At 39.8% G+C, this 23,465-nt stretch overlaps 1 protein-coding gene across 2 annotated transcripts in view; it reads left to right on the forward strand.

Moving 5' to 3' along the window:
• The window catches only part of igsf11 (immunoglobulin superfamily member 11), a 144,890-nt gene that overhangs the window by 21,350 nt on the left and 100,075 nt on the right, over positions 1–23,465 (forward strand). The window lies entirely within an intron of this gene.

Raw genomic sequence — 23,465 nt, forward strand, 5'->3', positions numbered from 1 at the left:
TTTGTTTCCAATCAGACTGAGCTCCAGTTCAGTCTGAGTTTCCTCAGTCTGAGCATGCTCTGTGCTCGGAGCGGAACAACTGGACCAAAATGTTCACCGTAGCCGGGTGTTAGGGAAAGGACACAACATAGGAATATAGGAACATAGCAACCATGATTATAAGACATAGCAACTCATTGAAATGTGGTTGGATGAATGCTGGCTCATAAAAACAACTTTTAAAAGTGCTTCTAACTGTTTCACCAACAATCTAAATGTCATAAACACGTATCAGCGTGCCTTCTTAGCCATCATCTCCTCAGTATCTGCCTTGCATACCAAAAAGTGTTCTACCAGAACTTGATCTAGACATTCTAAAATGGTCAGCATAATATAAGTTTTGAAAGAGTGAACTATCCCAACAAGGACTGTAAAAGAATTTCATTATTGTCTCTCTTGTGGCTTTGCCCCGCACTCGTAATTCCTGGCCAATGATGAAGCAGATCTTAAGTCACATGGTTATGTTTAAAAGCTTTAGTTCATAACAGAACAGTCTGTTTGATTGGCGGTCTGAATACAGACCAAATTCAAGGTTCAGGACTCGGTCCAGACCAATGGACCTTTCCAGTCTGAACACACCCTCAATGTTGCAAGATATAATTACTCGAAAATCTTTTAAATCCCACTCCAATCACCTTTGGATCTATTTTCCAAGCGTTCCCAGTGGTCTTTTAATTATGATTGTGTAGTTTTTAGCCGAAATCTTAAAACCTACTTTGTTTTCTAGGACATAGTTTCTGCAGAGCAACAAGAGTTCATTAGAAATTCACCTGCAGCTACCCCACCCCCACTTCCCCTCCCCGTTTCTGAGAGCTCTGGGCTCTCGGGATCAGCATTTTTTCATCCGCTCCTGAAATAAAATTTGAATCATAATTTTCCTTTTCTATGTTCTCTATCATGAGAAAAAAATACAAGAAGAATATGTTAAAACACAGTTTTGATCAGATTGGGTCTTTAAAGAATAAACAGAACGATGAAGCAAATTGACTTGGTTTAATCAAAAATCTAAAAAATGAGTTGTCAGACAACAGTACAGTTTTGCCACAATGATTTCCTGTTTTCCTTCATTTCACGCTGATGGGTCCCTGTCTAATGGGATATTCCCACCTCTTTTCCCTGTAGCCGTATCACTAAAATAACCCCCTTTTTTGGTTTTCTGAGGAGGCTTGGTCTGCTCTCATCCTGATGAGCTGCAGCTGCTGATCCATATCCAGTGTGCCTGCCAAGAGATGATTTGTGAACATGGTAACATGTGTAACCTATTGAGCAAAGGCCTGAATATTCTGCCAAGATGGGCATTGCTACAGATTACGTTTGTCAATTGCTCTGTGACCTCGTTTCATGGAGATTATAGGTGGCTTTGGTTTCATTTTATCAGATCAGTAGCAGATAAGCATTATATCAAATATGAGTACTCATGCGTGCACAGTTGTCCAGCAGTGAAGTAAAGGAAAACTGTACCATAGAAAGGTTATAGGCTAGATTCATTCAATTGACTTGACCTTTGTTAGGTTAATTAACTTTAAGGTTTTCTTACAAAAAAGTTGTGGATGTTCCACAATATCAGTGTTTATCTCGCTGACCTGTTAGGCATATGACCACCTAACAGCAGACATAGTTCACGTGTTTTCGGACTCCAACACCACTAGGAAGCCATTTTAGCCAGGTCACTCTGCAGTGTAGCATTGATTTGTTGAAGTTTGCACATTTTAGCTGTGGTGCTTATGTCCCATGTCAGGTTGTGTTACTCCCACATTGCAGTCTTGGAGTGCAAAGATGGGAATACCAGGCACTGCAGTTCCAGGAATATCTGGTGTTAAAAGAGAGAAAATTTAGAGTTTTTACTTTTAAATAAATGCTTCTTGATTTTGATTTCTAGAGGCCAGATTTATGGATTATAGGGTGTGTGTTTCTTTAATTGTAAGGGAAGTGGACCCAAGTGTGGACTCAACGAAACGCCCACCTTCCTTCCTTCACCCTTAATGTTAAGTCAATGCTTCCCTCCCATTCATGGTTTTGTTTTTGCTGTTCAGAGTCCTATTGGTGGGGTCAGAGATTATTGGTCCAGTGTGTGACCCAATTTCAGCCAGGCTTTGTTTGCTGGACAGATGGCCCCAAATTTAACTCTGAAACATCAAATCAATGGCTCTAAAGTTCTCAGCTCTTGTGACCACAAACCAAGCCTTAGCACCTCCACTAGGAGTAAAGGTTTTTCACACTGGGGTTCAAAACGTGTTTGTTGATGGACACATATTTGCGATATGGCCTTAATTGCTCATTTTAGCCTACTATCCCATAGGACCTATGGCATAGGTCATCGTCCTGAAATGGTGCATTAAAACATATCTTTGCAAATTATTGTACCCTTAAAGAAAGTGGGCTTGTTTGCTTAGTAACTTTTCCAAAGAACACATACTTCTGTGTTTCTTTAATTGAAAAAAGGATAACATTTCTTGAGAATTGTGTCTCCTATACTATTTTAGTCGAATAGATTCCAATATTTGCTACTCTAAAATAATCAATATTGTCTTTTCTCTCATCTAGACCATTCAAAATTTGGTATATGTAACTTTGTAAAGGCTGTCAACCATCACACACAGTTGATCAGCAGTCATTGACTCCTACTTCTCCTTGTATTTTCAGCACAAAAAGTTGAAAAAAAGCAGTCATTAGGTTTTGTACGTCAGTATTGGTGGATAAGAACCTTTGTCATTCAGAACCCCAGAAATGCCTCTAGAATCTACAAGAGCATTGTTTCATAGTGGCAAAAAAGAATCACTGAAACAGACCTGCTTTCCCAGAAAACCATACAGGAAAAGCTGTGACCCCATAGCCACAGTGAGATGGCTATTAATGGGGTCCTAAACTAGGGTTTATGTAACAGCACCTTTTAGTAGTAGTGTGATAAGCACTGGATTGGATCAGAGCATATCACGGGTTTTATCTTCCAGAGTGGCTCCTAAAGGACACGTGTGCTCCACTGCCTGCTAATTTCCTCCTGATTGTTGGTGACCGTCTGCCGGCCAGCTCCCTGTGATTGTAAATCATGACAGGATACATAAGGGATGATGAGATCAGATAAATATGATTTTGCAAGCTTGTTTACTATTTCTGTGCTTGCAGAGGGGATTGGAAATCAGATCTGGGGCAAACTGGAAGCCAGTGGAAGGGTATCTGCTGGGGGATCATGCCCTCATAAAGCAGTATTTGATGTGATGGACATTAAATCTTGTAATTTGGTAGTCTAACAAACAAGACATAGATACACTTGAGCAATAGCAAACATTTCACAAGACAAATAATAAAAGGGGGGACAATTAAGCATGCCAAGAAACCTGCTAAACTTATTGTTCTAGAATTGTAGCAACAAATACCTTTTTCCAAGTTTTGAAGGCTTACAACTTGATTTTTGTTTCTTTATTGCTGTATTAACTAAACATGTACAATTGAGTTCATCCCAAGGAGATACACAACGAATAAAGACAAACCCGTCAAAGCAAGCAAACCTTTTTTATTGGTTTTATCCCAATAGATTCTCAACCATTGAAATTTCTTCCACCCATACTAGTCCAAAATTATTCTAAACAGGCCAAATTATGAATACTGTTTGCTGGAACTTCAATGTTAACTGTTAATTTTTTAACATTTTTTTTGCCTTAACCAATGTGGAAACATCAAAGGGGCTGCAGGACGATGTAGATGTTGTAGAGCGCTCTCATCTTACATAGAGAAGGCCCTGGATCAAATTCCGGCTAGGACCTTTTTTTGCAGAATTTGCACACATCTCTGGGCTCTCCTGCTTCGTCCAACAGTCCAAAACCCTGCTTCAAAGGTTGACTAATGATTCCCTAGGAATGATTCCAAAAGGGATTCGGCAGATTCTGAAGATGGATGGATGGATCAAAACATCAAACAATTTCAACAAAAAGTATACATTTGAAATTTTGTTTTTATTCATCACTTAACTAAATGTTTGGGTTTCCTTCGTTGGTTCTTTGGTTTATATACATTTTCACAGGTACATAAAACAAATATAAGCATTTTCCCAAGAATGCATATGGACCAATCACGTCCTGGAACTATAGGCTTCTCTCATCAAACTGTTTGTGTTTATTAAAAATGTACAGAGTAGATTTTTCTAAAAGGATTAGCAGGATAAGCATGAATGTTGTTAAAGTTAGGAACCACTTGTAAAAGTTGATTACATTCTCATGTTGTGCTATAAACATCAATCGTATTGCCAAGCGAGTCACATACACATACCAACGTGCACCCATGTGCGCATCCACACAACGTCAAACAATCCAATTAACCACCATCCAGCCAATTGGGGTAATTACCCAAAGACTATTAAGTCGTTTTCTCCCCGTGCACTATCACAGCAGTAATTATGGCAAAGCAACAATGGTGTGCGATCACAGCTCGCTGTCATCTTTTCCACCGTGATGTCAGTGAGGATGATATAGCTGCTGGCCCGAAGAAGCCTCGATCTATGAAGTACTCGCTCAGATAGGGACAGTTCGGTGGAACCGAGGAGAGCCGAGTCGCAGACAGCTGCGTGTTCTGGCTGGGGCCTGCGAGCCGCCGTCTTCTCAGCATCATATCTCATGGTCAATGGCAGAATATCAAGCGATTCATCTTACCACGCCTGTAAACGGTTGACATTTTCCTTTTATTAAGGCAGTGAGATGAAACGTGGGGCTTTAACGATGACTTGAGATGATCAATGAAGCCATTGTGCTCAGCTGAAGGGGGCTGAAAAAACACAGGCCACACTCCCTTTCTAGAACTATATCTACGTATTTAGAGGATAATTTTGCTTTGGAATTTGGGTCTCCGTCGGCTATTGTGACACGAGGGGCTCTTCCTCTTTTGTGCTTTGTTAGAAACATAAAGCCTGATGCCTGGGTAGTGAATACGGGGCAGAGGCAGAAAGAGATATTGCTTGTCTTTATTACTGCAGCGCCGGGTGATGAGAACGACATGGAGATGTGTGCCCCGTATTAGAGCACAATGGAGGAAAAAATACTCTTTGTTTAACTGGGGGTATGGTGTAGAATGGCTGTGCCCAATGACACTGCCATCAGTGTGCTTTCGCAGCCACCCGGGATGCTCGTCCCCATTGTTACAGCAGAGCAGATAAGAGCTCATGAATGCATGTTGCAAAGGCAGAATGAAAGCAGAGACAGATTACGGCACCGGCAGTCAGAGCAAGGAGGAAAAATGATTATAATTACAGCTTTTTCATGTTAGGAGGAGAAATGGAAGTTATGAGAGAGAGTGTGAGCAGGCTGTGCAGATGAGGTGAGGCAGACTGGGTTTAATAGCTGGTTATCAAAACGCCACAGACACTTGGAGGATGGGGGGGCTTCATTCTCAAGGAGTGTTAGTGAGACAAAAAATGGTGGGGGCTGCAGATGAGAAGGCCAAAATGAGGCTGAGACAGCCGACAAGCAACTTGTATGATCGGCAGAGACTTCGCTCCAGACCAGTAGAGAACGTCATCATAATCCCCGTCAGGCTTTCTGAGAGGAAGATAAGAAGCAAAGTTAAGGATTAGTGTTGTTTTTTCCAGTTTAATGGAGTGCCAGATGCGACTTAACACTTACAGCCTGAAAAAATCACACTGAACTAACTTTGTGTTGATCATGAAATACTGGACGCTGTTATTGGGAAAACAAAAGGTTTCTTTTAGCAAATAATAAAAAAAAAAAGTATTCTGATAATATTTCCTCAGGTTTCCAAAAATTAGAGGCTCTTTTTGCATGGGACCCATTCGTATTGATGCAGTTTTCAGGTAAACCAACAATACCACATTGAAATGTTTGTGTAGCTGACGATACAAAAAGTGGCAGGCCGCCATCAGCTGACTGGATGAACAATCAGCTGTTTTCCTTCAGGGTGTTCTGTCACAGCCTTCATCCACCCAGCCCTTCCTCGTTTTTGACCTGACCCTCATCGATGCTGCTCTGTCTTGTATTCTGGGGGCTCTTGACTGCAGCCTCAAACAGTTTGGGGACATCCCGCAACTGTGTAATAGGTCTAAATATCAAATGGATACGTTACTTTCTTGTTTCCTATAAAGGTCATTTCGGGTGAAAAAGGACTGAAACTACACAAAGCTTTCCTTATGTCCTCTATTGTCCTTCTTTATATTAGATTAAATTCATATCAAACAGCGGTGGGCAAACTACGGCCCGTGGGCCGGATGCGGGTCGCCTCCACATTCGGTTTGGCCCGCTGATCAATATCAGAGAGACATGATTATGTTCAATCTGGCCATGTGATGGAGACCTGCATAGAACCTGACATTTATTCCACCCTTCTGCAGTCTGTGTCCCGACCTGAAACCCCTAAAGATCCCTGTCAAATAGAACAGAACAGTGTTCCCTTTCTACGTTGCAGTTCATATATCGCAGTTTCACTCATTATTTTAGAGCGATTATGCTGTCTATCTTTTTCAAACACTGTACTGGTGAAAAGGTAAAGCAGATCTACTGTAGGTCCAGCTGCAGCAGAAGACATATATATTTGACTTTTTTCATTTTAACTGGATGAGAAACAGAGGAGCAGGACACAGCGCAGCTGCTCAGTTTATTGGTGAGGTTTAGGACAAACTGTAAGAGGAACTGCAGCCCTCCACAGTTGCAAAGGGACTATGATGGGAGGGGGCAGACTATTTATTGGTCATATTTCTGAAACTTATCATTATTATTTTCCTGAGTTTTTTCCTTGAAAATCACAGAGAGAGTTATTATGGTTATTTTTTTATTAAGTGTTGTTTATTTTTTTAAAAGGGTAATGAATGAATGAATGAATGAATGAATCATCAATGAATGAATGAAACTTTATTCATAAAGCCCTTTACAACTCCTTCAGGGAAACCAAAGTGCTTCACAAAAAAAAAGAAAAAAGAAAGTCCAAGTAGGTTTAAAATTAGATCCATCAGAGAGAAAAAAGTTGTGTGGCCCTAGCTAACAAACTGCTTTAGCATCCATGTGGAGTTAGACGATTTGTTGTTTTTTATTCTTTATCATTCAAACACTACTTTAAAGCAGCTCGTCTCTAAGTTTGGGTTTAACACCAGGTACATCAAATGGTGCAAATGCCTGTAAAATGAGAACAAAGGCCACTGTTTTGAGATAAAAGCTAAAATATGTTCTGTTTTTAGATATATAATAATTTTTTATCAAAATGTTTTCGTCCAGATTCCATGTTGGGTTTTTTTCTTTTGTAAGGTCGGTTACTAAACCACTCCTTGCCTCTGCTCCTGGTCCTTCAATCGAATATTAGAGTCCTCTGTGGCCCACAAGTGGAGAAGTTTGTCCACCCACGAGCTAAAGTATATCCATTTTAGTAAACTGCTATGCAGAGCTGATTGGGCTGAACAAATCAGTAAAACTTATTGTTTATTTTCAACTAAAAATGAAATATATATCCGTAACATTGCTGTTGTTTGTTTTCTGCTTTTGAAAACAGTTTTATGAGGAATTTGTTTGCCATTTGACCCAGTTGTTTTTAATAAATAAGACATTGCATTCTAATGACCTCCTAAAATGTGAGCTATTTTATCTTTACCTCTTCTCTTCTCTTGATCTCTATTTTTCTCTGCAATGCATGTTGGGAATTTTCCCAAAAGAGCATCAGCGATGGCTGGTGGGGCTTTGTGGGTGTTCAGTGGTTTTGTAACTTCAGCTTGTTCTGCTTTATCATCTTTTTTTTAAAATAATTTAAAAAAAAGACCTACTGTCTATCCCAAAAAGGAAATCAATTTAATGTTGCTTTGTACTAAAAAACACAAAAAAGTGTTTTTCTGTATTAAGTTGAAATTAACCACAAAGGTGCTTTTGTAAATCCAACCAAAAAAGAAGACATAACAGTTTTTTTTATCCAATTTGCAGATCAAACTCGGCCAGCACAAACCATTTTTTAAAATTTTTATGTTAAGATATAGAAATGTGCTCAAAGTCCAACTATTGATGTTGTCACTGGAAGTTGCAAAAATTCTCAGTTCAAATTAATTTCACATCTAAAATAATTGCAGAGCAACTTTATTCTTTAAACTACTGTTTTATGAACCAGTATTGATTGCAGCTCAACGCAGACGGAGAACAAAAGGCAAGTCAATTCAGTTATAGGAGATGTCAGAATCATTTAATAAGACTGGTATTTTCAAAAAGAACAAATGAAAGCAAAAGAAAAATAATAGTGAAAGGAATTTAACATTCTAAAGGATGGAGCCCAGAGCAGCACTGTAGTTACTTTGGGGTTTTTCAGGCCCAAAAGAAGCGTTTTCAGGATCAGTTTTGACTCACTTTATAAAACTTTTAGGCGATCTAGAGTGTTTTCTTTGTTTATCATGTTGTGGCTATGTGAGTACTCTCCTCTCTGCTGCAGTCTTGTGACTATAGAGAGTAAATTAGCTCTCATATTCTTTTTTATAAATAACTTTGCCATGTGATCCACCGTCACACTGCTGGAACATCTTAGAAAACGTTTATTTCCCTGCAAGATGGATCTATCCTTGTTGTAAAAAAATATTTAATTTGCCTTGCAGCCGGAAATAGAGTCCTTAGAATTTTTTTACTTAAAATTTGAAAAGCAGAATAATCAAATTGTAAAAAAAGTTTAGGACAGCTTCCTGAAATGCTTCACCATCTGTCATAAGTCTGGCACGAAGGAGCAGCTGTTCTTTGCTTAGCCATAAAAGTCGACACAGCAGACCAACTTTTAGCATGAATAATTTTGAAAATTTGTACAACAGATGCAAAGTTGTCTTTAGTTTTATTTATTTACTGTAATGATTTATTAATTTTAACCAAAAACAGAGCTAGTTTGAAGATAAACTTTGATGTGTAATAGTGTGCGTTATGAAAAATAAAGAAACACAACAGTTTCTATGTTTTGCTGATAAATTTCTTTTACTCGTTTTATTTAAATTTTAACAGTTCTTTATATATTTTACTGCCCTTTGTGATTTTATGCTTTTATTTTGAAGTTTTGTTCTTGATTTGCTCAATTTATTAATTTTCTCCTTTTAACTATTCCTAATGTAAAGCACCTTGGTGCCCTGATGATGTTGTAAAGTGCTTAAAAATAAAGAGTCATTCAATTTGCTTGGAATTTGTAACATGGGTTGTGTCCAAATTCCCATCCTAACCCCAAACTACTAAAAAACTGTATAGTGCAGCACTATGCAGTGACCTGAATTTTAAAAGCAATTCGGACACCACGCTAGGGGTATGACGATAACTACATCACCGCACGTTATTTTTTTTAAAGTTCAGCATAAGGTGCCTGATTGGAACTACAATAAACACATTCATCTTTGCTGATAATTTACGTTTTCTGCTAGTCCTGTGTTCAGACATCAAGGTTTTCTGGGGAAAACCTTTTACTAATGTTCTCCTTCACTCCCTGTTGCCGGCGGGCGGCTCTTACCTCTACGCTGCACGCGCTCCCTCTGATTACACACTAGTGCGCGCTTTCAGCAGCACATACACATCCTCATTTTACAACAGAAGTTTCCGTCTCGTGAGGAAATACGACAAATTTACTGCGTTCTACTTATACATTTTCATTGTATTCATTTTCATTACAAGCTGTGTGCGTTCTTGAGTGGGCGACACGGCCGCCCGCCAGAGGATTTTGTGTTGGGGGGGTTTATTACTGTACTCTGTCACTCTGTAACACCAGACAGGAAAGCCCACTGTTAGGTTTCGATGAATTTCACTACATGTTTTTTTTTGGGAACTATTTTGTGCAGCACAAAGTTACGTGTCTGTATAAACAAAGGCAGAGCCTCCTGCCCCGCGTTCTTCATGGGTGTCAGGCTTCATGGCTACCAGAAAGGTGACAAAGTGTCTGCAGTCTGTTTATTACTGGGCAATATATAATATTCTGCGAAGATTTCTGTACCAGAGAGCACAGGTGAAGCCTTGCATGCAGCTCCAGAGCGGTCCACTGCAGAAGAATCAACACGCACCCCCAACACACGTGTGCGCTACTTCCTCCTACACACGCAGTGCGTGTTTTTAAACGGCGGATATGACATCATCGATTTCACAAATTTAATGGGTATGTCCGAATTCCCACCCTAACCCCTACATAGTATGGAAGCGATTCTGTAGCATAATTAAAAGTAAAGGTAAATACCAGAAAGACTTTTTCATTTTCAAAATGAAGCTGCATTTGTTGACTCCAAATTAAAATGAAAAAGCAATCCGCCAAAATGCTTTTTTTCTTCTTCAACACTGCTTATTCTGTCACTTAATGAAAATGATAAAGAAAATAGAATTTGACATTTCATTTTCAAACAGTTCTCTGCTAAATGTGTAGCAAAATTCATTTAGAAATGTCTAATTTGACAAATAAAATGGATTAACAGAAATGCTTTTTAATTTTCTAAATGTAACTGCATCAAATGACTCATAATTAAAATGAAAAATCAATACTTCTAGATGCTTTGTCATTTTCTACTTAAAAAACGCTAATTATGTGTCATAATTGAAAAGAAAATGCAAAGATAGGATTGCATTTTCATTTTCACATCCACCCTGCGAATAGTGTCGCATTATGCAATTGGACTCATTTGTCAGTAAAGATTGAAGAAAACTTGTTTTGGACAGATTCACAATTTAAAAAAATACTGCTATTGTATCTACAACTAGTTATATAAATTCTATAGAAAAACCATGGAGGTAAAAAAAAAAGTCAAAGAAACATTTGTCCCTCCCTGGAAAGATAAATAGAATGGGTTTGTTGCTTTACTTCAGGTCAAAACATTGATGTTCCAACAGGTGACATGCAGGGCAATTGATGCTAATCGGACTGCAGGTGTTTCTGTTTTCATGCCACCTGGACTTAATTAACACATCTGCATTAGACCACAACGGCGTGCAGGTAATATGTTCTATAATTAGAGGATGACATGTTTCTTCTTCATGACTGTCTGTCCTCATAATGTAGCAGCTGATTGTTCTGGGAAACACTGTATGGGTGTTTCATTAGTCAGTGGGGGATTTTTTTGTCACACTATCCTGAGTTAACAAAGAAGCAGCAAAGCTTTTTCCCTGATCAGCATCTCCTTTGTCTCGGGCTCTTGTGTAAATGATTTGCCTCATGTTTGATGAAGCTTCATTCAGCTGTCAGACACGATAAATGCATGAAAGTCAGCGGGGACAACGTAAAGGCGGCAAACCAAGATAAGAAGATAGAAATCAAAGTTGCAACATCAGGCTAATTAAAGCAACAACATTTTTTAGGTATGTTTCAGCTTTGATAAGCCTTTCCCTGTAGCACTGCTTAGCTCGGGATGGATCTTATCTGTCCATCTGCACATGGAAGGTTTTTATCCAATAAGATGTTTGGTTTGCAAGCTCATTTCCTCTGACAGCTCACGTCATTTGACGAGCTTGAACCGAGTAATAGTGTGACTTTTTACCAAAGACTTAACCAAAACGAGAGGTGATGTACAGCAGGGACGCCACAACTCTTGTTTCAAAACCGAACCAAATGTTACACCAGCATAGAACCATACCATGGAGAAAGGTAATCGTTGCTTTTCTACTGCATACCAGTTTTTAAATTCTAGAAGGATTTTGTATTTATTGTTTTATGACATAACAACATGCTTAGTATGAGCCAACTGAAGGGGTTTTCTTCATTCTTACTTGATTATTATCATAAAAATAAAAAAAGGAATTTTTAGAATTTTTTAGTTTTTGTTGTTGTTTTGTAAAACACAAATCATTTATCAATCTGAAACAAAACTGTGGCCCAAAAGTTTTGGGGAAAGTGAATCATTGCATCCCTCTACACACAACACTAAGCGAGACAAAAGAGTCAGAGATGGTCTCTTCGTCAATCAGACTTTATCAACTGCCTTCACAGTAACTCTAGAACTTCCTTGTTGCATGTTACAAGTTAGCCATGTTAAAAGCCTTTGCCGTAGCACACCACCTTGTTTGCACTTAAGCTGCTAAAACAAATGTGACGGTGACTACGCTAACTTGCAACCTTGTTGTAGAAAAGGACTAGGTGGTGCAATCCCTAACATTTTACCACTTTAACTTCAGAAAATCTTGAGGTTCTTGGACTTTCACCTGCGAGACACATCGTCAGTTGTGTACCTCAGCATCTTAGGGTTTTTGGCCTTTTATCACAATACACCCTCCGCTGAGGTAGGCCCACCACAGGTTGATCAAGGCCGTGCGTATCTCGCTGTTATTTGGTCATTGTTGTCTGTGTGATGTCACCTCTCCTCAGCCACAGCCAATGGCTCGTCCTCTCATCCGTGTTGGTCCGACAACGCTGCACGTTAGCTGGGTTACTGTAAATAGAAAAGCCCCCATCCAAACATTTTGACAGAGCGCTGCGTATCTCTCAAAATCAGCAGTCAAACTAGACTTAATCGCTATGTAAGGTGCACTGTTATTATTTTGATAAAAAGGTGGGCGATCGCCTGGGGCCCCCAACTCTCTAGAGACCCAGAGCTGAACATTTAATAAAAGTGTAAAATACATTTTACGTCCATCATTTTTTAACTCTGTAAATGAACACCCTAAATCACTGAACTGGCATAGGATTGGTCATGTAAAAGTTTTTGGTTGACCGGAAAAAGTTTTTTTTCGACAGTTTTTATTCAGACTTTGTGGGCAAAATGAGCTCTAGGTGGATGGACATAAATTGGGATGGGCTCGGGAGCTTTTAGTTCCTGGTTGAAACACGTTTCAATCAGGGATGTGCGGTCTGGGGAGAGGCAGGTGACAGGCAGTGCTTCACCTTCCTCACCTGCCTTCATGAGATGTAAAGTCTACTGATAATAAAATAAATATGTGATCACACCAACCTGTTCAATAAATGCAATTTGTTTGATTCTCATCATTTTTATCCCTCAAATTTTCTGAATTTAGCATATTTCCTGTTTAATTTCAGACCAGGCTGTAAGATCTGCAGCTTGAGAGATTTTGCAATCTTGAGTCGGGTTGATTGTCCGTTTAGTTTATTCATCACCATCATCTTCTTTCTGTGTTTACGGGGCTGCTGGAGCCTTTCCCGCCCACTAACAAGGTGAAGGCAGGAGACGCCCTGGACATGTCGCCAGTCTGTCACAGGGCCACAAATCACACACCCATGCACACTCACATTCACACCTTTAGAGTAACCAGTGGACCTATGAAGCATGTTTTTGGGCGGTGGGAGGAAGCAAGAGTCCCCGGAGAAAACCCACGCATGCACAGGGAGAACATGCAAACTCCACACAGAAAGCTCCCCCATTGGTGTTCTGGGGCCTTCTTGTGAGGCAAGAGCGCTAACCACTGCGCCACCGTGCAGCCCTAGTGTATTCAGTGTATGATAATAATGTAAGCTAATTTTATTTTACATTCTATACATTTTTATTCCATGTCCTCTCTTTTTATATGAAACTAAACCAATAAACTGTCACTACTACTGTGTATTCTGTAAACATAATCTATATATTACCAAGGGAGACTGGTTAAAAACGGTTCATTTCCTGTGTGATGCTGCAGACTGCTGCACTGCTGTTATCATGTATGTCAGAGGGGACTCAAGGGCTGAATAGCCTTTGAAGTCGCATTGCAGCTTCTGGTTTTGGGACCAATTTATTCTGCAGCTAAGTGCAGAAATATGTGGTTAATTTTTTAATAGGTCACGCTGAAAGGAACATCTGGCTCAGGAGGAAAAAAAAAAAAAACCTGGTTGAGCGGGATCTCAAATGGCTTAACTTGTGTTCAAATCTTTGGTGCCTTTCTGGAATAGCGAGAGTTGACCTAGGTTGGAGAATTTTTCATTTAAGGGACTTTGAACTCTCGGTTTTTCCTGAGAAGAGTAGTTCTAGTTGTTTTTCAGTATTATTTAGTCGCTCTCGTTTTATTTTTACGCTCTTACAAAGCTCTGCTCTGTAAAACACCCAGAGCTTGACACAGAACCAGCTCTTTGTCACATTTTAACACTTGCTTTAAATGCTCCTGCTTTCTGAGCAAAGGCCTCTTTTTTACTTGATTCTCCCCGTTTATTTCCTTCCCAGCCCGGGGAGCTGTGAATGAAAACGACTACAAGAAAAGCTTTCTATTTCGTGGCTCATTTGCACTGCATTTCCCTCCTCAGCCTGGTGGAGACTCAGGTGGGCATAAGTATTATTAGCTCCCCTCGTCGCTGACGTCAGCTGAGTTCACACATGCGCCTCTTAACGCTCTCGTGGTGTTTTATGATAGTTAGGAGCTCAGCTGTTATTTAGTCAGCGCTGTAAAGCACTTGTCGGTATAAAACGGGGCGAAAAAAAATCTTTTGGTTCCGCTTGCATCGCTTCCTGCCTCTTTTCCATAATTACTTTTTTTGTGTCATTGCTTTTTTTTTTTAAGCTACTCCAATTTGATTTCCCCTCTGGAGGGACGTTTATCCCTTCTACCTGCTTTTTGCTTCCTATTTTCCCTCCTCTACACCATTCTGCTTTTTTAATGTGATTGTCAGACATCATTTCTCTTTTCTCTCCATTTCTCTGCATGTTGTCCATGTGACTCTCTCTGTCGTCTCATTGAAAAGGGCCTTCTTGCTTTGCCTGAAAGCTTTATGGGGTCCTCGATGCTAAATGCCAGTCTGTCTCTGCCAGGCGCTCGCTTAATGCTGGTCTCCTTGGTGATGAGACCAGCAATCAGCCTGTTCTGCACCCGGCATGGAGGGGTCTGGGAGGCAGCATGCTTGCTGCGACTGTGCGGATGTGTGTGCGTCACTGTAAAGTAGATTTGTGTGCTTGTTTTGCCCTTGCCTTCATAGAGACTCGTACAGCAAGTATGGGAGATAAGCAGAGCGAGATGAGCCCAATGCATTTCCTTTCTCATTATCATGTGAATGCATTATGTTTCCAGTTAACGGGCCTCTGCCAAACAAGGGGCCCCTCTGTTCTCTCTGCCAGGGCTGGAGCGCCGCACGGTCCAGAGCTCGACTTGGTGCAGTTCTTCGCTGGCACGATTCACAGAGAGTTTAGCTCCACAGACACTGCTGCTGGCCTCGTCTTGTTCGTTCATTCCATCTGTACGGGCATCTCAGCCGCCAGCGAGGAATCAGTCGGCGGGAATAAACTGGAAGGACTCCATTCAGAGAATACATGAACAAAAAAAACCTCAAGGACGAGCTAGTCATGACAAAACAGTGCTTCTGTGTTTTAATGTCACTGTTTAGTTTTGAATTCCTCATAACAACAAAATGATCATAATTAACTGACTTCATCGATGAATGGATTTATATTTTTACAATTCAACCAGATCAATCTGTCTGAAGCAAGTTGTTATTTGAATTGATTCGAATTGACCTAAACCATTATAAAATCATTTCAAAATGAAATAAATCAATTTTAATCTTTGTTGGAAATATCATTTGGATTGAGACACGGTAGGTTTATTTTACTTTAACGTAAAAACAACCAAGTGCATCACAGCAGACAACACACACGTGACGTAATCAAAAACCGATCAACCATCATTCCAGTCCAATGTCCAGTCATGTGACCATACAGTGTGCTAGAATGTTCTAAGAATGTTCCCTTTGGATTATTTGGATGTGGAAAAACAACAGTGGGCTGAACTTTAGGAAACTAAAATGTGAATGGATTTGACATTCATTCTTGTTTGTACACATATTTAATTTACACTTGATGATCCTGAACAAATCCAAGTAATCTGGAAAACTTCATCTGCTCTGTTCAGTTCCAGGTATTTCTCTCTGAGTCACACTGATTGACGTTTTGGATAAAGATGTTCTGGATCTGTTATAGGTCAGTGAATCGGAGGATTGAACCAAAATCAACTATGAATCGTGTCGACAATCACAAATAAGGATATGAATTGAAGCGTTGTTAAAATGAATCATGACGCCCCTAGTTAACATATTTTCTCTCATTTGCATTATTTAAATTAATAATTAGTAAATAATTTGAATATTTAACTGTTCTTTAAGACATGCAAAGGAAAAAAAAAAGTATATGATCCTGCTTGGTTATGAGAGATGCCTGCAGGTCACAAAATGCTGTAACCAAGTCTCTCTTTAACTGGTAGGACACTGTATCAATCCTAATGTAGACACAGTGTGGAAGCATCAGTCATGTTGTCATGAAATTTACCCAAAGTCATTCCTCAGTGTCAACCAGTTTGAGGCATTCAAAGTCCCACGCCGATCGTCTTTAATCTTATGTAAAAGTGCTTCCAGTGGTCTCTTGGTTAAGATTAAGTCAATTTTAGCTCAAATTATACAAAAAAATGTGTTCTCTAGGACATAGTTTCTGCAGAGCAGCAGTAGTTCAGCAGCAATGCAGCTCTAAGTTGTGGGCAGGACCATTGATGTGGACTAGCCCCACCCCCCTTCATCGTGCTGACTTCCTTTGCAGGACACTTGATCTCCGCAGTGAGTTAATGCTGTGGAGTGTTCAGCACTTTTGTCACGACAAACCTGCGATTGTCTAACACAGTGGTCCCCAACCTTTTTAACGCTGCGGACCGGTATGACGTCAACAACGTTTTCACGGACATGTATTTTTTATGATGAAGGAGGAACAGACACATGATGAGACGAACTCTTAGCTGAGCTTTTATTTTGAAAGGCATGTCATTGTACATCGCACAGGTGTCATCATCCTCTCCCCTTCCCACACTCATGGTGCAAAAACGTAGTACTGTCTATTAAATGTAGCTTTCTTTTTTTTTTTTGGGAGTGGAAGGCTCCTCTTCTGTCTCCTGGCTGGGCTTTTTCCCCTTGACAAAGAAACGTTCCAAAGACGTTTGTTTTTTACTCAATTTGCTAGCTCCTGGGTTTTATTTTAGCGGTAACCTGTCATGTGACCGAGAAGAGCACCTTGGCCTGCGTCAAAAGTGACAGACAGATGTAACAGAGAACCTGGCAATTTTTTAAAAATAAAACATCTTTCACATTCCAAAATAAATAAAATGGAAGTAATGTAAGTTATTTACTCTTTCTGTTCGGCCCGGTTCCAAATGAGTCTAACAGACCATCCTACGTGTACCTCGCCTTTGCCCAAAGGATGAAGAAGCTGGGATAGACTCCGTGACCAGGAACAGGAGCGCCATGACCTCTGCATTTACCTGTAGGGCTGGGTGTCACTACCAAAACACTGAAACAATTCGATTCACAAGTTTAAAATTCATTCTAACTTACGATTTGACCCTTTTACCCTTTAATATATATGTTTTTATTTTTTATCTTGGATGGTTAATTAAAGGGTTAATTTGATTATAAAGCTAATTTTGTTTTTCACTTCCATTTTAATCTAAGAAATACAATTTTTTTTGTCACATGCAGAGTTCGACATGCAGTGAAGTGTATTGTACAAAAAGGGGGCAGTCATGATGGCAGCCAACCTCACCTGTGCTGGTGGAACTTGATGTAAATTCAAAGATAAATTCTTACATCAAAGCAGTTTTTCACCTAAAAATACTTTAGAATGGAATAGAATAGAATAAGCTTTATTGTTGTGACATGTTACATGCACAGGTGAAATTACCATTTCAGTTGTGTATTGAGAAAAAAGTAAATAACATAAAAATGTTATAGTCAATTTAAAGCAAGTTCAAACACAACACAGAAAAAAGAATGCTACCTTCATACTGGTAAACCTTTGGCACAATTAGTCTCTAGAGGAAAATGATAGATTTGATGAATAAATGTTCATTTTAAAGATCAATTTTGTTATAAAATATTGGATTAATTTTAGACACATCTCTAGATACCTGTTGAGTTTTAACAATTTACCTACAAGAACAACAAACAACCTTAATACCAAACATTTTAAGCTGATTTTTCCGTTTCCTAATTGGTTCCTTAAAAGATTTCACTATAAAGAGCCAGAAGGGAACAGTCCTTCAAAATCATTCGTCTGCTTCAAAGAAAACCACCAAGCAAGTGGCCTTTGCCATTAGCGTCATCATCTGCTCTCTAATACTCTTTAATAGTCTCTGTCCAGGCTTCTCTCGCTGCAGAGCAGTGCTCTGGGCTCACAGGGTTTAATTCAATGATGCAGAGGCGTAGAGTTAGAGGTCAGCCCTGTGGCCTGCGCTCTCACATCTCACTGGGACCAATTTAAAGGCCCAAGTAGCCGAAGGTCTTAACAGCACGACCCGTTTCGCACATGCAGAAGCCAAGGTGTTGTCGAGCTGTTTTTGCAGGGCGATGTGGGCTGCAGGTATACCCGTCTGTGTGTGGATAAGGATGTTTTCTACGCCTGCTTTTCCATCCATTCCGCTCTGCAGTGCTTGCGCCAGCGACTCAGGGATGCTCGGAGTTGCATCTGCGAGCAGCTTGCACACTCGTCGAGGATGAATGTGTGGTTGCATTACACCTAAGAACTCTGCGTGAATGAGCATGTTCTTGACAGATGCAGTAACGCAGAAAATGACTGCAGAGTGGCAAAGGCTTCATGCATTATGGAGACCCAAAGATACCCTCTACGGTCTGATCAGATAGAAGAGATGAGGTGAGCTTTAAGGAGCTAAACCTCTCCAGGAAGCAGCAAAAAAGGAATTTATTATTAGCCTCTGGGCCATGGCTATGTAGTTAAATTAGTAATTTCCTTCCTTTCTATTGATATTATACTTTACCATAATAACATAAATTATACAAACTTGTTTTTCTAAGCATTTCCACCAATCTTTTCTTTATTTGACAGTTGAAAGGTAAATCGCTTGGGTTCCGACAATGCGGTTCTAATTAGGAGTGATGCAAACATGATTTGCTACCGCTGACTGCCTCTTAGAATAAAACCTCTTCCAATCTCGAGAGTTGTCTCCAGGTATCTGAAGTGCCAAAGTCAATTTTTGCCAGATGGAGGCACCCCGACTTCTACTTTCCTCACACTTTCTATTAAAACATGACTTGTGATTACAGGACAGCAATGTGCTTGGCTGTGTGTGGTGGATGTGTGTGCAGCAGGTTGGAGCCATTGCTTCTTTTTGCTCTTTATCATCTTAGTGTGGATTATCTTTGGCCGGCCTTTGCTTGAGCATCTGTGCTTCGTGGATCTGTGTTATCTCGGCTTTTGGGACTCCTCAGTTCACACAGCAGGTTAATTGAGCCCCAGAGACATTTCTTCTGCAGAGTTATGGGGATTGGTTGGATTAACTGATCCCTCTGGATTCTCTTTAGATGTGAAATTTACGAGGGATGGAGTTCAGAAAATAATCATTTTAATACACCATCTTTCACATCTCAAATCTGACTAAACACAGGGGGTGAAATTAAAGACAACAATAAATTATATAAGGGAAAAAAATCTAGGTATCTGATTTCTGAATGCTTAATTCATTTTTATTCATGTGTATACATTATATATGATTAATATTAAAAGGGCTTATCATCAAAGATTAATAGATGTTGTGCTGTAATGTAGGTTATGTCCTGAGAGACTGGGGAGCTGGAATATAAAGCAAACAAATCATTGTCCATAAAGGCAAACATATTTAACACCTCCTCCTTTGCAGCCTGCATTTCTAATGACACCTGCTGTTGATCAAACAGCCGACTGTGAATGAAACAGGATTGATTTTTGGGTTTCTTTTGTTTTAATTAGAGCTGGGCGACATGGCCAAAAAATGTCCCTCCAAATTCGAATTTCAATTTTAATCAATTTTTTTTCTCCCTCTTTTACTTTATTTAACGGAAATTACAATTGTTGCACTATTCTATTTTAACATCTCCTTTGGAAACCCAAAAGCCCGCAGCACCCCTTTGGGTCGACCCTCGTACTGGTGCGTGTGACTAAGATTTGAACTTACTCGTAGCATAAATGTAAAATGTACAGATGATTTTATTTTATGTGTATGTAGGATGAACACGTTCCAGAAAATGTTGCTGTGGAGTTTATGAATACAAACGGCGCTAGACACGTGAAGAGGCAGCAGCTACAGTGTGGAACTGAAAGAGAACTCAGCTGATATTAATTATTTCAACTAGCAGCATCACCATGCAATTAAAGTAGAAAAGTGGAAGAACTTGTTTGATCCCTTTGGATTATTTCTTGTTATAGCTGACACCTTTGGATTATTAATGGTGAACCGTCACTATGCAAGCAGAAAGGAACCCGGAAACTGGAGTCGGAGCTTTTTAAAGTGCTGTTCACAGGCTTTCTACATAAATCTGCTGGGAATGATAACATACATGTTTACCACAACATGTGTGAAAACAGAGATCCACCGCTACAGTGAAGACTGTGAAATAAATAAACTTTGATAAACAACTTAGCCCCATTCAAGACCTCTCCTTCACTCTGTGACACTGCCATGTCACTCTTGACGATGTTTCCAAAAAATATACATTTTTTTACCTCTTTGAAGCACCGGTTCAAGAACAGTTTAGGCACCAGAAGCAGCAGCAGTCCGGCACAGACACTGGACAAAATCCAAAATGTACCCATCTCTCCACTACAGTTTCCCTACATCACCAACATGAGGCATTTATGATACTTTACATTGAGTCTTATAGGCACTCAACTTTAACCCTTATCTGTTATGCTGTAATTTCATCAATATTCAAATAGTTTAATAGCCTACGTTGGGCCTGTTTGGAACAATAGGTCCCATTTTATTGGCTGAAATTGTCTTAATTGACAACAGAATTTGTTCTTTCATGTTTTCCACCCACAGCAAGTCAATAATTCATAATGAAATTACATTACATAATCAAGGAATTTCATACATTGTACTATTTAGCCATGTTTGTTTTTTTGAATCTTTGGCATTTGGAATAAGTTAAAAGACTATGAATATGCTATATATTAATGTCATCTTTATTCCAAACTCTTGAAATAATTTATGTATTTTTAGTGTGGAAGTGGAAGAATAGTCTTTACCTCCATGAAGACTAAGACTAAGAGCACAAGTGTAACGTGCTAATGCTAGGTCAAGTATTTGAAGCCCAACAATGATCATTAAAAGCAGTGAAGCGTACTTTGGGGTCAAATGCACTCTGCATGAAGCAAATAGTTTGCTGTGAGTCGACTCTTGGAGAGGCCGTTTCATTCTGGGAAGGAGGACTGTGGCAGACATCTTCAGCCATCGTCAAAGTTTTTCAGATTTTCTGGATAACTCTTGTTTTCCCAAACTTTCAAGCTTCGTCCTTAATTTGTACTCGGAGCCTGTCTTTTAAGGTTGCAGAGTGTTTCTTTCACTGCAGGGAAATCCTTTGAGAGTCCAGTAAGAGAAGCCGAAAAAGCCAGCAACACATAAGAGCATTGTTTAGCGGCTCAAAGGCTGAAATAAAGTCCTGCCTGCTTCAGGTGCACTGAGGCAGTGACTAATCACACCATTTACTAGAGCTTAATGGCATTCTGACAGTGGAAGTACTTTTAAGCCTGTAGCTGTCATTCCCCACTTTCTCTGCTGGTTTTCTTCCGCGCGCTTGACAGCCAGTCTATCTGTGAAATATCACTTTTAGTTCAATGAAAAGCCACTTCTTGCTTTGACGGTCTCTGACGGCTGTTTCTTGTTAAGGGGGTTTGTTGAAATGTCATGTGATTATACTTTTGGGTTGTGCTTGTGCGCACTTTCTGTTTCCATAAAAATATACTCAGAGGCAGGGATGTGGCCATTCAGGCTGTCAAAGCTTATGAAATGAACACGGCCCAAAGTATTTGAACTTTTCATCCTGCAGCTCGACCGCCGGTTCCATGAACCATCATGGTCAGCCACAGAAGAGCAGATGAAAAAGGGCTTCCTTCTTTCTGTGGACCACTTAAGCAAAACAGCCTTAGCCACATCTTCCCTTATGGGTGGAAACGGGCAACATGTAGGTGGTAGAGATTATACAGTGAAAGATCAACCTGTCAGATCTACCGTTTATTAGCCAAACAGTTAAAAAACAGGAATGTTTTCAAAGCATTGGGTATATAGGTGGAAAGATTTCATGTAATCCATGGACACCAGCGAGGTTCACAAATCATTGTAGAAAAAAGGTTCAACGCACTGTCTAGTGGGTCTAGATGACCCAACTCCCAACGTTAAAGTGCCTCGGATAGCACAAGGGTTAAAAAAAAACTGCCTTGATCTTGTCATGCAGCAGAGTGCAAATTGTGTTAATAGTTGAAAAATTGCTTTGCTTGAAGTTTTGTAATGTGACCTACATTTGGGCAATAAACATGCATGAAAAAAACAACTTCCACAGAACGGACAAAGGCTTTTGTTTTCAGATGCTTTGTAGTCTGGGTGGTCGGTCAGTTTTCAGCCGGAAGGAATCAAAGGCTTTTGAAGAAGAAAGACCAAAGCTGTCCGTCTCCTCTTTTCAGCCCACAGTCAAAGGAGTCGTGGTGTTGGACAATAAAACAGTCTTTTGCAAGAACATTAACCAAAAGCAAAACAAAAATGAAAAATCATCAAAATGTTCTTGACTGAGTGATTTAGCACATCAGAAGTCCAGAGTAGAGACTCTTATTTAGGAGGAACAAAAAGCCCAACTACATGCATTCTTCTGCTGGAAAAAAAGCTTTCCTCTGATTATATCCACACTTGACCTTACTGACATCAATACTGCCTTCAAATTCAGTGGAATATGCAGCATCTGTTGCACAAACCAACCAGGCACTAGTTAGCCTGCTTTCAAAGAAAAAATATGAGGTCAGCAAACTGAAACAATTGCCCTGCTTTAGGGAAACAATAAGGATTTAAGCTTTCTTCACTAGCTTTGGTTTGACTACACCTATCAGGTCAAAGACATTTTCTGTGTCCTCGCATGGCAGAACATCTGTAGCAAACTTAAGTTGAATGCTGCCTCCATTCAGCTTTCAGCAGAAGTTAGATCGCTGCCAATTGCATTGACGAGAGCGGGAAAGTTGACATTGGCTGTTTGTCGCATGCAAGTCAACGCAGGCACACTCAGTTGCCATCTGTTTTTATTTTGCCTGGCAGGGTGCATGTGCTTATACAAACTGTTTTTTTCTTCTTCTTTCTCCCCTTAAATAACCAAACGGAAGCTTTATGACGCAAAAATGTGATGGCAGCTTGCAATCTGACAGCAGTTGGAAATAGGTGCGCTTACAGGCTCATTGCAGCTGTGCGCACATGTATTTAGCACACGAGGTTTACGACTTGTTTTTAATAGACACTCAACCATGCACAATAATTACTTCATGCTTTCTGCCAGGGAAGGGATTTAATTAACCGTCCACTGTCAGGGCAGATAATTAGTCAATAACACATATGCACACAGAATAAGTCAATACAACAGAGAAACTCTGGAATTGAAAAGCAGTGGGACTAGAGGGAAATGGGACTTCAAGACTGGTGTTTGAATGGGAAGTCATATAAAAACTGGATTATTATCCATCTCAACTCTTCATAAAACCCAGAAATTGAGCCTTTCTTGCCTTTGATTTCCTGCAGTCTAGGTTGTTATTGGACGACGTACAGGAG

This window comes from Oryzias latipes, chromosome 13 (genome assembly GCF_053564925.1).
Source record: "Oryzias latipes strain Hd-rR chromosome 13, Olatipes_Hd-rR_3.1".
NCBI lineage: Eukaryota > Metazoa > Chordata > Actinopteri > Beloniformes > Adrianichthyidae > Oryzias > Oryzias latipes.